The sequence below is a fragment of the Hippocampus zosterae genome, chromosome 3 (assembly GCF_025434085.1).
Source record: "Hippocampus zosterae strain Florida chromosome 3, ASM2543408v3, whole genome shotgun sequence".
Taxonomy (NCBI): domain Eukaryota; kingdom Metazoa; phylum Chordata; class Actinopteri; order Syngnathiformes; family Syngnathidae; genus Hippocampus; species Hippocampus zosterae.
In genome coordinates, this window is record NC_067453.1 from 12627486 (window position 1) to 12643859 (window position 16374).

Genomic DNA, 16374 nt, shown 5'->3' on the forward strand with positions numbered 1-16374 from the left:
GCATCCCCCCTGAGGTACTGCGGCATGGGAAACACACGCTCCTGCAACCGCTGCACCAGCTTCTGAGCCTCTGCTGGGAAAAGGGTCACATCCCCCAAGACATGAGGGATGCCTCCATTGTCACCCTCTACAAGAACAAGGGGGACCGCAGCGACTGTAACAACTATCGGGGCATCTCTCTGCTCAGCACCGTTGGGAAGGTGTTCGCCCGCGTCGCCCTGAAACGGCTTCAGCGCCTCGCCTCACGAGTCTACCCCGAATCGCAGTGTGGCTTCAGGGCTAAAAGATCCACAGTGGACATGATATTCTCCCTCCGCCAGCTTCAAGAGAAGTGCTGCGAGCAGCAAAGACCTCTGTTCATTGCCTTCGTTGACCTGACCAAAGCGTTCGACCTGGTCTGCCGGAGCGGGCTATTTAAAATACTGGAGAAGATAGGCTGTCCACCAAAACTGCTCACCGTTATCCGCTCCTTCCATCAAGACATGCAAAGCACAGTCCGCTTCAACGGCGCTACCTCCCAGCCATTCCCAGTCAGCAGTGGAGTGAAGCAGGGGTGCGTCCTTGCACCAACCCTATTTGGAATCTTCTTTTCCATCCTCCTCCAGTATGCCTTCTCCGACTGCGAAGAGGGGGTATACCTCCGCACACGGCAAGATGGTAGCCTCTTTAACATGGCAGACTGCGCGCCAAGTCTAAAACCTACAACATCCTGGTAAGAGAACTACTGTTTGCAGACGATGCTGCCCTCACTTCCCATAGTGAGGCAGGACTCCAGCACTTGGTGAACAGACTCTCGCGTGCGTGCAGGGACTTCGGGCTCACGATCAGCCTAAAGAAGACAAATATACTAGCCCAGGGAACCACCGTCGCCCCCTCTATCACCATCTAGGACACGCCGCTGCGAAATGTCGACTCCTTCACCTATCTAGGCTCAACCGTCACATGTGCAGCAACACTCGACGCCGAGATCAGCTCGAGGATCGCCAAGGCTGCCGGTGTGATGGCGAAGCTGTCGAAACGCGTCTGGGAAAACAGCCTTCTGAGTGCAAAAACCAAGGTTATGGTGTACGAGGCCTGCGTCCTCTCCACCTTACTCTACGGCAGTGAGTCATGGACCACCTACGCTAGGCAGGAACGGCGACTTAACACCTTTCATCTACGTGCCCTCCGGCGGCTGCTGCGCATCAGGTGGCAGGACAGGATTCCAAACACCGCGGTCCTCCAACAAGCCGGCCTCCTAAGCATCCAATGCACCTTGATGAAGAGGAGGCTCCGCTGGATCGGCCATACCTTCCGCATGGACCCCCACCGGCTGCCGCGGGAAATCCTCTATGGCGAGCTGCTTGAGGGACGCCGGAGTGTGGGCCGGCCCCTGCCGTGCTACAAGGACACTTGCAAACGTGACCTAAAGGCGGTCCGGGTGGATCCCAACAGATGGGAGAGTGCAGCGGCAGACCGAGCCACCTGGCGCAACACCATCCGCATAGGGGTTGCCGAGGCTGCGGCGGAGGAGCAGGACCGGGCCTCACAGAAGCGGGCAGCGAGAAAGTGCCGCGCAGCTGCTCCACGCACCACCCCACCATCCTCAACATTCACCTGCGTGAAATGCCAGCGGGAATGCCACTCAAGAATAGGGCTCTTCAGCCACTCGCGCTCATGCGTCCAGTACAGGACCTAATCCCCCCCTACGCGTCGACCATCGCCTTTCGAGACGAGGATGCTATATATGTGTGGATAAGCAACCGTTGACGAGAGATTAAACATGACAAATGTGAAACTACCAAATTGATAAACCTACCTTGATGGGTGCATGAATGGTTAGGTAGATAGCTAGAAAGGTAGATGACAGACAGTCAGACAGAGACATTGTATTTTTCCATAAGGTGAATTCGTAAATCACCAGTATTTCTCAACAACACAGAATGTGAGTCATACATGAAATCAGCATGACATTAGCCAGGGGTGCCCAAACTTTTCGGATCGAAGATCTACTTTTCGATCAACTAACCTCACGGGATCTACCCTTACCGACGGGCGCACACACACACACACACACACACACACACACACACACACACGCCATGATGAGGCAAGCGACGCACTTCTGCAGCCTGTTAACTATCGTAGCTCACAAGTACCATTTTAAAGTGCTTCCCTGGACCCTCCTAGATTCCTATTCTTTGCCCGTGCCCTCGGTGAATTGTACACGAAGCAAACTCTGAATGAGAAGAATGACGATAAAAGATAGAGCGCAACAGCTCTTATCACAAGCTGCAATTGCAGACTGTTGAGCGCTAACAACGTCCGGTGACGTAATCAGGCGCCACCGTAAATTCAAGATTTACCTGCTTTATTTAATTTTTTAAATATTTATTTTGTGAAAATGAGACTGATAGGATGATTAGGGTGCAGCGTACATGACACAAAAAAATATATTACTAACATGTACAAAGACACACAAATGGTTGTTTGTTTTTTTTTCTCCTCGACACTCTTCAGATCTACTCGGGACCTGTCTTAGATCTACCGGTAGATCAGGATCTACCTAATGGGCACCCCTGCATTAGCCAGTGGGTGGTGTTTGGGAAATGTGCGCAAGATTTCAATGGCATGAGCATAATGGATGACTGTGATGACATCCCGTATAAGTCATGGCCTCCGGCTGTCTCTTTTAAATTGTGCGTGTTTTTTATAATCCACCCAAGGACATGGTGGTGTATGGGGTGTACGGGAGAGGTAGTACCCTTGAGGGCGATACGGTCGCAGCTGCATTGCTGATGCTTTATAGCTGGTTGATCCCTAACTGGTCCTCACCAACACCCAGCTCTTGTCTATGGCTCCAAGTAGCAGAGTTTCTGCGGCCACACCACGTTAAACTGCTTCGACCGGCAGGCTAAACTAGACAAGGGTAACCGGGGGGTCCTTGGCCCCCTGGTGAAGAGCTTGGAGAGGAGATAGGCACCACCAAGTTTAATCGCCTACTGAAATGTCATGAGGAATAAACAGTCAGGATCACACATGCCGGATCGGTCGAGGCCCGGAAAAACAACGACCGCGCTACCCACTGATTTGCCCCAGGGTGGGGACGACAAGTTTACTACTGGGACAAGAACACCATCAAGTCATCACAGCCTCCCAAGGAGTGATACCGTCATTGGTACATGGAATGTCCGCACACTGTATGCCTGTGGGAAAGTGAAAGAGCTGACCCATGAACTAGACAGATACAGGTGGGACGTCTTGGGAATGGCTGAGGTTAGGTGGACCAGCTGTGGTGAGACCACCACAGAAGAAGTTCACAAGATATGGTACAGTGGAGAGGAATCTAGACACCAACATGGAGTTGGCTTTATTGTCAACAACAGCAAAATTAACTCAGTCATCAGCTGCACGCCTATATCCAGCAGGCTCATCAGCATCCGGATCGCTGCGCGGCCCATGAATATTACCATCATACAAGTGTATGCCCCAACGATGGATTATGATGATGATGCAGTAGAAACTTTTTATGAGTTAGAAAACACCATCAAGGCAACACCCAAGAAGGACTTTCTCATTGTCCAGGGAGACTGGAATGCCAAAATAGGCACAGACGCACATGAGCACTGGGAAGGGACAGCAGGACGTTTTGGGCTAGGAGAAACGAATGACAGAGGGCTAAGACTTCTGGAATTCGCAAGGAGCCACAAGCTCACCGCAGCCAACACACTGTTTCCACATAAAATCTCCCGCAGAACGACATGGCATTCACCAAATGGTGTGACACACAATCAAATCGACTACATATTCAAAGATTCAAGACTACAAAGATTCAAGTCAAGCATCAACAAAGCCCAAACCAGAACGTTTCCTGGTGCGGACGTGGGAAGTGACCACGATATGGTACTGCTGACGCTCAGACTCAAACTTAAAACACAAAAGCAACGCAGTACACCACACATCAGGTTCAACTTGGACAAACTGAAAGACCCACAAGTTGCAGGAATATTTGAGGCAAGCATAGGAGGAAAATTTGCAACACTTAACCTACTACAAGACATAGACTCATTGACAGACAAGATATCCTTTATTTGTCCCACAATGGGGAAATTTACACTATGTAGACACATATGGAGAGCATACTCGTAGAAACAGCGACAGAAGTATTGGGGAAGTTTAGAAAGAAAAAGAATCCGTGGGTCACAGATGACATCCTTGATTTGTGTGACCATAGAAGGACATTAAAAAGGACCAAGAAGGATGACCCAGAGGCAGCAGAACAGCACACTCTGGTGAACAAAAATATCAGGAAGAGGATGAGGGAAGCGAAGGAGAAGTGGATCACAGAGCAGTGTGAAAACATAGATGCAGGGATACGACAGGGCAACAGTAAAGCAGCATACGCCACATTGAAGACACTGACAAAGACACGGCAACATACAGCAACAATAATAGAAGATGGGGACGGTGCTCTGCTAACCGAAAAGACAGCAGTAACCAGAAGATGGACAGAGTACTGCCAGGAACTCTACAATTTCACAATAAAACCCAACCTTAACATAATCACCGACGCCACAAAGACTACCAGCGAAGATGCCGACGTGCCAATACTCCAGGCTGAAGTGGAGGAGGCAGTAAGGAGCCTGCAAATTGGCAAATCACCTGGCATCGACAACATTCCTGCAGAGCTTTGGAAACATGGAGGGCATGAGACAACAAAAGTACTCACACACATCTGTCAAAATATCTGGGTAACCAAGCAATGGCCCCAAAAATGGACACAATCTCTCGTTATTCCCATCCCTAAGAAAGGGAACTCAAGGCAGTGTCAGAACTACAGGACCATCAGCCTGATCTGCCATGCAAGCAAGGTGCTACTACGGATCATCCTGAATAGACTAAAGAGCAGGGCAGAGGAAATCATTTCAGAAGAACAAGCAGGATTCCGACCAAAAAGTACCACGGAGCAGATCTTTAACATCAGATTACTCATCGAGAAACACCTCCAGCATCAACATGACCTTTACCACAACTTCATCGACTTTAAAAAAGCCTTTGACCGTGTGTGGCATGAGGGGCTGTGGCAGGTGCTCCGAAACTACAACTTCAACAATAATCTCATCCAGGTCATCCAATCACTCAACACAAATTCAAGTAGTGCAGTTCTCATTAACAACACTATGAGAGAACTTTTTAAAACATCGATCGGTGTCCGCCAAGGATGTCTTCTGTCCCCTGTCCTATTCAATGTCTTTCTGGAAAACATCATGGACGAGGCCCTTGAAGAGTTCCACACCTCCATATCCATCGGAGGAAGACCCATCTGCAACCTCCGGTTCGCTGATGACATAGACCTTATGGGAAAAAGCGAAGCTGAACTCCAGGATCTTACCACCAGACTGGAAGAGGTAGCGAGGGCTTATGGCATGGAGATAAGTGCAGAGAAAAGCAAGATACTGGTCAATAGCCACAGTAAAACAACACCAACAAGCATCACATTGAACAGGCAAACCCTGGAAGTGGTTAAGGACTTCAAATACCTTGGGTCCTTTGTGAGTGAGGATGGCAGCTCCACAAAGGAGATTAAAGCAAGAATAGGCATCGCAACATCAGCCATGACAAGACTGGCCAGAATTTGGAGGAGCAATGCCATCAGCTTCACGGTGAAGGTCAGGCTGTACAAGTCCCTGGTACTCTCCACCTTACTATACGGCTGTGAGAGTTGGACACTCACAGCAGACACGGAACGCAGGATTCAGTCCTTTGAGAACAAGAGCTACAGAAGGATGCTCCATATATCTTATAGAGAACACCGGACAAATGACTATGTCAGACAGCTAGTCACCACCCTCGCTGGAGAACAGGACCCCGTACTGTCAACGGTAAAACGTCGCAAAATGGCCTGGTATGGCCACGTTACAAGGCATACCTCGCTATCCAAAACCATCCTACAGGGGACAGTGGAAGGGAAACGGAGAAGAGGCAGACCGAGAAAGTGCTGGATGGACAACATTAAGGAATGGACTAACTGCAGCTTCCAGACCCTGCTACGAACAGCTAAGGACCGAGAGTGCTGGAGATCCCTGACTGCCCAGACCTCCACCATGGCACCCCGACGGCCTCTTAGGCCATGGGATGAATAAGAATAAGAATAAGACAAGGACATGTGCCTTTGACTTTTTAAAATGAATTCGAGTCAGCTGTCTGGCTTCCACAGAGGCCCATCAAGAATTAAGATATTCTCAAATCCAGCCAGTAAATTTATTCCAATAATTTTACGTTGTGTATGATAATGTTCAGAGAATTAGCATCCGGCCATTGTAGCTTCTGGACTACCCAGTAAAAGTGTACTTAAAAGTGTCATCTTTTCAGTTGCATCTGTGAAGGAATCTAATTGTAAATGTTTTCACTCTTGTTGTTAGATTACAAAACACATGAAAACATTGCAGATTCTAAAATTATTTGCTGTACTACAGATAATACAATACCACGTTGCCACCTCCAAAGCTAAAAGATCATTCTGAACATGATTATTTGATAAATTCAGTTTATGGTCCATAAGACCATCACTAATGTCTGACATAAAGTTTGTGGTGAAATCATCATCTTCCATTTTTATTTCGGTAAGATACATGCTAAAATCGAAAAAAAGACATCTTCTGCAGATAAATTGTATGAGTGAAGGAATCAGATATAAGTTATGTAACCTCTAACACTGGGGTCGGGAACCTCTGGCTCGCGAGCAAGATATGGCTCTTTTGATGATTGCATCTGGCTCGCAGATAAAAGAAAATATTGTTGCTTGTTTAATCCATCCATTGACTTTTCACTGCTCATGCCCTGCCCAGGGCTGCAGTTGGCTGCAGGGGCAATTTTAATTGGATGATATTGGCCTACGTCGGCCGTTACTGTGGAAACAGGTAAACGCCCCCTTTTGAATCAGCCCGCTCAGTTATTAGCCCGAAGCTAATCCTTCGACAAACAAGTTGGCGAAAAGAAAAAACGATGAAGAGTATTGTCGACTTCAGGACAAATGGGCCAAACCTTTGTGGAGGGAACGGGTTATGCAGTGTGTCTAATTTGCAATGACAAAATACCATCAATGAAACGTACAATAAATACTTACCAAAATGCCATAGTCGAATGTAAAGCGGCACCTTGACACGCGCCATGCTACGTTCACATCAAACTACCCTGCGAGAGACAGCAGAAAGGAAGCGTGCAAGCTACTGAGCAGGGTGCAAGCTAGCCAGCAGCAACTCCGCGTATGGACCCGGCAAGCTGACTATAATTCCGCTACCTCTGCCTGCAATCGTCAAGTCAAGTCAAGTCAACAGTATTTATAGAGCACTTTCAAACAGCCATCGCTGCATGTAAAGTGCTGTACATGGAGCGATTTAACATACACAATAAACAGTAAGACGAATCGATGATAAAGGCGGTAGAAAGCACCAAGCAGTAAAATCAAGAACAATCGTGACCAATGGAAACCATTCACATTAATGGTGAGTATTCCAACAAAATGATTTAAAAGAATACATTCAAAGGCTTTTTATTTAAAATTTTGTTGAATTCACTTTTAAAATACAGCTGAAAATGATCTTCAACTGGTTTAAAGTGCTGTAGCCTGTCTGATTACCTGAGTATCACCATATCATCCTCATTTTGCAGCATTTCCACTGGTTCTTAGTTTCAAACACCTCCTCTGCTCACCAATTGCGAAACTCCATGATGCTTGTCTTCCGTAACATTCCCTCCATTTTCTATACCACCTGTTCGAAGTTGCGGGGAGCTGAAGCCTATCCCAGCCGAAATTGGTCAGAAGGCAGACTAGAACCTGGTTTGGTTGCAGTCACTTCTATATAGACAGTCCATTCGCTTGTATATTTACACCGTCACCCTGTGAGATCTGCGCCCACAAGGCCTGCACAGACGTGAAGTGAATGTACCACTACACCATACGAGAGGTCAACTGTAACCTTTTTCCTCTTTTTGAAACAAACTGAAAACTCATCTGTTGAAGACCACTTCCTCCCAACCATGAAGCTGCAATTCCACTTCTCTGTGGACATTCATCTATTGTTTACATATTTGTCGGTACTGTACTACTGTAATGTATGACTGTATGTACTTTAATGATACAGCCATTTTTATCAATAAAATTCCTCTGAAATTGGTTTGCATGAATTAAAATCTAGGTTTTACACAATCAGAATAATGGGGCCTATCACCGATCCACAAAAAAAAACAATGAAATATACAGTGATGTCTCTACTGTATAGCATATTAAAACACTGGAAACTCACTGCGGAACAAATATAAAACATTGCACCCTGCAGGTGAATAATGTCATGGCTTCATTAAGCACTTGACTTTAAGAGTTAAGTTAGATCAAATGTGATTCCTCATACATTGAATTAATTATTAATATGAAGAATTTTGTTTTAGTTCCAAATTAGATTACACAGGTGAGTGATTTAGTCAATGTTTCCTGCTGAGAAAGATGATCAAGGCTAAGAGTGAATGAAAGCAATCAGGCAGGCATCTTCTGCGCTCGCATGCTCTTCAAGAAGTACCGGTAAATGGTTGAATGCATTTACTTATCGCCGCTTGGATTTCTGATCGACAGCAGTGTGGGTGAAGGCGTGTGACCCAGGTTGATTACGGGAACCAATCCAGTCCAGGTTGTGTCTGATGCGGGGGCAGATGCTTACCAGACTCACTACTTGCCCGCTCTCAGCTGTTCCTTGCTGCACATGCACAATGTGTGCATGCATATGCGTGTTGCGGGTGGTGCCAGCTTTCAAACACCACCCATTCATCATTGTCCCTGATAAACAGCAGGAGCAAGTATGAAAAAAAAGAGTTTACGTGGAGTGTCTGCATCATATCACATGGTTGTGTATCTGAGATGCATGCGATCAGATTAACCAGTGTGGATTTAATTAATGATGTGTTTTGAAGGCCCCTCTTGGCTTTTGGAGATGTGGTGGGCAATAGCATGCAGTCATGCTGCTGCAGTCCTGTCATTACCTCAGGCATAAAACAAAAGATGGATCAGAGTGATGAGAGTGCGGTGTGGGCCAAATAGGCTGTGAGAGATTCTCTCACTTTTCACTGCTGTCATGCTTCTGATGGGCTGAAAATCTGAAGCAGGTGGTTCAGTTGAATGTAGGTATAGAAGATGGGAGTGTGTTAGGTTTGTCGTACTGCGTTTTGGAATGGATTTTGATGAAATGATTTATTTGGTATTTCATATGCGGCGCATATGAAATACCATCACGGAACATCAGTGACCTGTCATGCATTATTAATATCATCCTTGAGTACCAGTACATTGGAAAGGGGAAGAGAATACTGTGCTATCAAGTGTTTTATGTGCGTAATGAAGAATAAAGCAGAGTAAGAAATAAAGTGTAGCTACCCAGCTTTGTGTCCTCAGTGAAGATGAAAGATTCACACGTATTTGCAGCTTCTTATGCAAAAATGGGGCAGGAAATTAGATGGCTGCATTATGTTCTTGTTTGGTAATGGGGTGCTATATTCAGAAGTGGCTTCTTGCATGTGCACCACAGTGGTAAGGGAACTTTTCCAGATTAGATCCAACAGTGTGTTGGACGTAAATAGGGCCATTGTTCGCAATGTGAAACTCCATACATGTTTCATACATGCTACTATGGAAAACAACTGTTCATACCATTTACCTAGAAAATTACATTGACAATAAAGTTGTATCCAATCCAATTGTTTTATGCAGACGTGAGATGCTAAATTAATAATTTAATCATCACACAAATGCTCGTGTTAAGCGATGATCGTCATCTTGTCATAATGTTATCTGTGGGGGATAATGGAAATGTGGTGGACAATGTATGTGACTCTCATAATCAAAGTCATTATTTCAAAAGACAGAAATTACAATTGGCTGGTTTTTGTGTGTGACCTGACCTGACTATTGACCTTGAGGTGCTCATCCATGCCCAGGAAGGAACACTTTATTTTCTGTATACAGCAACCAGATTTCCTGTCTGAAGTTTACACACACACACACACACACACACACACACACACACACACACACACACATGATTTGTACAGAGACCTGCTGGCAACTCTGCAGACTAAAGGCAGGGTTGAAATCTGGATGCACTTTGTACTCTTCCGGTCATTAATTAACATATAGCCTAATGAGGCCTGGACAGCCTCAAATATGTGTGTGTGTGTGTGTGTGTGTGTGTGTCTTGTTTACTAGTGTAGTGGAATACAGTTAACGATGCGTCAGTTGGGCATTTAGTATAGAAAGGGTTGAATTTTAAAAGCTCCAGACAGCAAGCAACAGTACAATAGGACATCGAAGGTCAAGCACGATCCATTTCAGGATGCTAGTAAAATTCTGATAGTTTTGGAAATTTGAGACATTTACCATAGAAAATAAAGCCATTAGCATTATCAACTGTTTGCCACAGGCAAACTGTCCACATCATATTTACATTATTTTCTTTGGCAAGTTTCAAGTAATAATTTTGGTATAAAATAAGCTGCTGTTCCTGATGTAGTATTAAATCAAAACACTTTGCTGCTTAAGCTACATATTACTTTTGGAACAGGGACATTCTTTTGAAGTAATTGTAGTAAAAAAGCCAAAATGCTAAAGATTAAAATCGACATTGGCTTTCTATTCAAGTTTAACAAGTGTCTAATGGGGTATAATGCAAAATTCTGGCATGGCCCGATATTTATGACAGCAAAATTTTGAAGCTTATTTCCCGGATTTTGGTTGAAATCTGAATTGTATGAACTTTTGAGACCGTTTCACTGTATTCGAGTGTGTTATGAAGAAAAACAAGAAATGGAAACAGTGAAATGTGAACACTAAAAATAGAGAATGTCACAGAAGGTCAATTGACTCATTCTTTGTCATTGAATATTCTTACATATTTCACAAGCTGTGTTCCTGTGTTGAAGTTGACAGGCGTGTCTTGGTGAACCAAAAGAAAACCAAACATAAAACAAAAATATCTCATTATTACAGTTCATTGCATCATCGATGCATGACACTTGATGTAGATGGATATATCCAGTGTTTAAACAAAAAGTATTCTGCCAGTGTGTTCGCATTTGCATATCCTCTCTCGGGCCAATTTGTGTGTGCAGTTTAGCCTGAAATTTAAAGCATACGATGACACACGCCGGCAACGCCGCTCAGGGCCTCTGAAGATGACTTTGCTCTCAAACAGATCAATTCTTCATCATCTCTGGCTGTGCTTCTCTTGTGTCACACGACCCCCTCTTCCCTTAGCGGGGGTTGGTTATCATGGCGTTCTGCATCTTCTGTGTCCTATGGCCAGAAGCAGTATCCAGGGGCAGCAGATGAGTGTGGCCATTGGCTTCCACCCCCCCACCCCCCCTCTTACTGGCCCTCCCCTCGTCCTACACAATGGGACTGATTGTCCACGCGACACACACGCACAGAGGGGGTTTTGCTCTGCTTGCGGGCTGACTGGCGCTCCCCCACCATATGCCCCATCTCCAGCGGAATGTGATTATCTTCCGTCGCTGTGGAGAGGAAGGCAGTGCAGTGCGAAAAGGGAGAGAGAGCAAGAAAGAGAGAGAGAGCAAGATGAGAGGTTGAGCTGAAGGGTGAGTCAGTGTCACTGAGCGAGCAAGTGAGAGGAGGGGAGGCAGCGACGGAAGGAAGGGAGGATGCGAGCAACGCAGCTAGGCAGCAGTGCAACAGCAGGCTAAATCTGCCCACCTGCTCTGCGAGGGTGAAGCTTTATTTTATTTTATTTTTATTGTTTTCCGGTTGGGAGTACATTTTCTTCTCTGAACCGTACTTGTGTGACTGGACACAATCTCCACTCAGGTTAGTGCTTTACCGGCATGCGCAACACAGTCATGGGGCGTTGGGTTGAGTGGGCTGACATATGAAGCAGCGCCACACCAGAAAGGTGTTATCTGTGTAGCGTGCACATGCACACACACACACACACACACACACAAAAAAGAAGGGTGCGTTTCGCTGAGTTTTGATTAATGAAGGACGGGGCACAGATGTTGTGTGTATGCTGTAACGTGGTGTCAGATGAGTCTCTCGGCTGCAGGGAAATGCATTAAATATCTGCAACACACACACACACACACACACACACACACATGCTTTTCCATTGGCTGCTGCTGTTTACCCCAGTTAACTGTGTTCCCTTTGAATGGAGCATTGGTCCCTGCTGCCCTGCATTCGCTGTGGGAAAATATGCACTGTTAAGTGTGTTGGCCCAGTCGTGTGTGTGTGTGTGTGTGTGTGTGTGTGTGTGTGTTCACTGTAGCCTGCTGCTGCTGAGCTGACTACAAACTGATTTAAAGTCAACTCGTCATTACTGAGGTAATATGACCTCTTGATGATAGCTGTAATAGTTTTTGAATTGGCACTCTTGGCATAGAAACCTGCTTCTTTTTGCTTATATTTATTTGAAACCTTGAAAAAACTGATTTCATATAATAACTTCAGTATCGCGTTATTGCCCCACTGGTTATAATGAGTGTCCGTCACTGGCATGGCAACTACAGATCACCTGTTTTAACAGGCTCGATAGCTACCACGTATGTTGTCTTTGCACCAGCATTGATTCAGAATTGCTACATTGAAAAATGCTAAAATGAGCATAATCATTTGGAATATAAATAGATGTGTCAATAGAAAGTAACGTTACAATGTATGTTTTCATTGAGACCTTCGCAAAGTAGCAATGTTAATGCTTTCGCGTCTGTGGATGGCTCATTTCAAAGAAATTATTCCCTTCGGTTGTTTTAGGTGTACTTTGATTAAGAAGCACTTTTCATTGATGGTTGTTTTTATGTTTATCTTATTATAACACCAAAGTTCCATTTTTACAGGGCAGAAATTGATAATAAAAGATTATTACATTATTTAACAGCGTTTACAGGGCCACCACAAATTAATACATCTTACTCTCACGGCCAGATTCTCCTGGTTCAGTTAAATCTAATGCATCAGTCAACATTTTTACCCCACAATAATTCTGGAATGCACAGGTTTAGGTAGCCTCGTCACCATGTAACAAGGTGCCACAGAAGGAGACATCCTAAAGAACACCTCAGGTCTTGATGAATTTTTTCTTATTTTGTTTTTTTCCACAGGAATTTTGCCATGTAACTTTCAGTCTTACACAGGTCAGTGCAACAAAAGTACTACATACAGTATTTTGTAGCACTTGGTTAAGGCTTTTTAATGAACAAAGTTTGTTGGTTCTAAGGCGCGACACTGCAAGCAATATTTCCGGAAACGCTCCCTCTTTACAGTGTGTGCTGGTAAAAAAAAAAAAAAAAAAAAAAGTCATCCGGTCTCATGTTTTAATTTGTTTTGCAACGGGTCATCTTTCATCCGGAATACTTTAGGATCACATGCCATGGTTTCGGCCGTGCATGATTCACAAAAAAATAAAAATTGTACATTCACCTGCAGCCAGCATGTTCAATCCACATTGCGCGTGTGCCATGGTCATGTCTTGAGGAGGAGGCGAGAAACCTTGGATCAGGAAGCCGCAACAATCGGCACAAGTCACCGTTGTAAGAGGCTCGCTGCTAGTAGCAGAACAGCCTTCAGACTACTTTTTCAAAGGCAAAGGAATCTGCACAGTTAACTTTGATGCAGTCTCTCCTGATTCATTTTGAACAAAACAGGCTTACGCAAATAGGCTGTTTTAGCAGATAAATGCATGAATGTAGTTTTGACATCGCTTCATCGCAAAGCTCACAATCTCATCTCATCGGAAAGGGGCAATGAGATCGAGGAAATCTGGCACAGGTCATGCCAGAAACAGAAATAGATGTGATGAAGAGACTCAATACTCATCCTCGAGCTGTAACAGATCAGCTCAAATTAAAAGTTCAATTATGCATTTCTTTCTTGATTGTTAAGGAAAAACATTTTTTTCTTTTCCTTCATTTGGACATTTAAATCTTAGGCATTGCCTTCTTTTTAACAGAAATGAAACAAAAATAAATGTGTTGCCGCAAAAATAACTAATATAAATCCAAACAAAATATGAATCAAAATAAAGAATAAAGCTGCCTGTGTTATACATGACATTTAACATTTACAAAACAAAAATGGAGTGCCTTTAAATTAGTCCCCTTTAAACTGCCATGAAACTTTAAATATTATGACCAAAACACTGAACAAGAATACCATTTAGAGCCACAATTGCAGTTTTACTTTAAAAATTCCATCCGTCATTCGAGCATCAATGAGTTCCCACATACTCCTGTAATGTTCTCAAATAGGCCTGGTTGATAAAACACCGTTTTGGTTGACCTAATCCAAAGCGGTGCTTTGGTTTGTTTTGCCTAAAGTCAAAGAGCGAGGAGGCCTCACTATAAGAGCTGGCCCCTCTGCTTTGAACAAAATACTGCTCACATAAAATATTTTTTCAGTATCTTCTTTTAAAATGACACAGTTAGATGTTTTAGCCACTGCTTGTTTACAGCCAGCTCAAATATTTTGCAGTTATCAGAGTTTGAGGCCCTCTCAGTCCATATATCATATAGTACTAGAGTATGCCAACTTAGAGGATCATACTGTACGTCAGCAAATATGATCATGCTGTACTACCAAAAGAAAGGGTGAGTGAGATATTCTGCATTGGTGCGACCAACTCAAAAAGTTGATCGCACCACTGCAGAAAATCATGTCGCTACTGATCATCCTCAGCACTTTTATTTTTTAATCTTCTGTAGAGATAGTCAAAAAATACTTTGTGGTCTCCCTGGGATGGGGAAATAGACGTGGTATGAACTGAAATGTGCATCTGAAAAAGAGAACGTGTTTCTCAAGTGAAACTAAAAGGAGGAAGAAGGCAGCCCTGTCGCAGTGGATCACAATGTACATGCAAATAGAGCTGATGTCTCAGCAGCTACTTGTGCACACCAAGTGTGATCTGTCATCACCATATTCCATTACCATTTTATTTTTCTCCTTTTTACCACATTGAGTTAGTTGTGTGTGTGTGTGTGTGTGTGTGTGTGTGTGTCCTTCATCTTCCTCATACTGTAAAGGCTTAAGTAAAAATAAAATGCTATGTCATGCCCAATGCAAAGGCACCGGCTCCTTTTTTGGCAACGAGTCAAGTTGCTGTATTGTCCTCTCCTTTGTTCAGCGGTTTGTCTTTCTGCTGAGCTCTGATGGCACCAACCAGAAATGCTGATTCTCTTTGACATCATGCTCCCTCACGAGGTGTAAGATGAAGTGTGGCGCTCACAGATGTGTGTGTGCGTGTGTGCGTGTGTGTGTGTGTGTGTGTGTGTGTCAAACAGGTTTTGAGAGCGTGAATAACTTTTTTTTTCCCTCAAAGCTGCTTCAAAAGCATTTTGATTGTACTGTGGGCAGTTGTCAGCATTGAAGTCTTTGCTCTGGTACCTCACTCTGTCTATACTGGGGGTACTCAAACACTGAGTCCAAAGGTCCATTTATCAAGGTTGGTCAAACCACATACGTCCTTTTCAGTCATAGCAAAAACCTCGACAGAAATAAAACACAAACAAAACGTGACCCTTGTTGTGATGCATTTCCGCATTTAGGGTACAGAGGCGTTGTAACTTCCAGTCGCTAGTTTAATAGCATTTACATCAAACTCTTTAAAATAAACACATATAAACAGTTGTACTAACTGCAGGATGAGGATAGATGTTCTCACGAAGCTTCGTGGCGGATCGGACGACTCCATCGCTTCACCGGAGTGTGAGAGCGTGTAGTTTCATAACTCCTCGGGGAACCAAGCAAGGAGAAACACAAAGAAAGATGGACAGACTACTTTCGTCCAATGCAATAAGTTAAATTGTCTTGCCGGATGATTAAACTTTCTTTCTCCCTCGCAGCTCACTTGTGAACGTGTTCAAATAAAAATCGGAACTGAAGCCGCCACATCGCAGACTTAGCTGGAGGAGCTATTCCTTTGTCTCGAAAAAGTCACCATTTCGGAGGACATTTCCAGTTACCAGCGATATTAACAGAATCTTTCAAGAATTCAGTTGTTTTTCCTTCAGATGGCACCCTCATCATCACCAGATGACGCTCATCCCAATCTTTCCACCAGAAATAGCTCCTGAGCTCTTCATGCAAATAGTTTATTCAAAACGAAAATACCAGCATGCTGCCTTGCGTCATTGTTGGAATAAATGTTCGTATGTTTTCTCATATTTACTCCTATTGTAGTTACAAAGAGTTTGGTCAAGAGTGTGACTCTGCAGAAATCTCATTTCTCATTTCCGAGGATGAGGGGTTTGACAATCTAGGTGTGACCAAAAGGGTCCCGCTCTCGGCTTTTAAGTTAACATCCTTTTGGCGAAGTTAACGGCTTCTGATAAAAGTTAACAGCT

The 16374-nt window shown here is 44.3% G+C and overlaps 1 protein-coding gene across 4 annotated transcripts in view; it reads left to right on the forward strand.

Moving 5' to 3' along the window:
• Nucleotides 1-16374, forward strand: part of fgd4a (FYVE, RhoGEF and PH domain containing 4a) — a 63691-nt gene that overhangs the window by 8216 nt on the left and 39101 nt on the right. The window contains exon 1 of one of the 4 annotated variants that reach the window (XM_052061656.1): nucleotides 11453-11747. The exons of the other annotated variants lie outside the window; for them this stretch is intronic. The gene's annotated coding sequence lies outside the window, so the exon portion shown is untranslated. Of the gene's footprint in view, nucleotides 1-11452; nucleotides 11748-16374 lie in introns of those variants that run through there. 4 annotated transcript variants of the gene reach the window in all.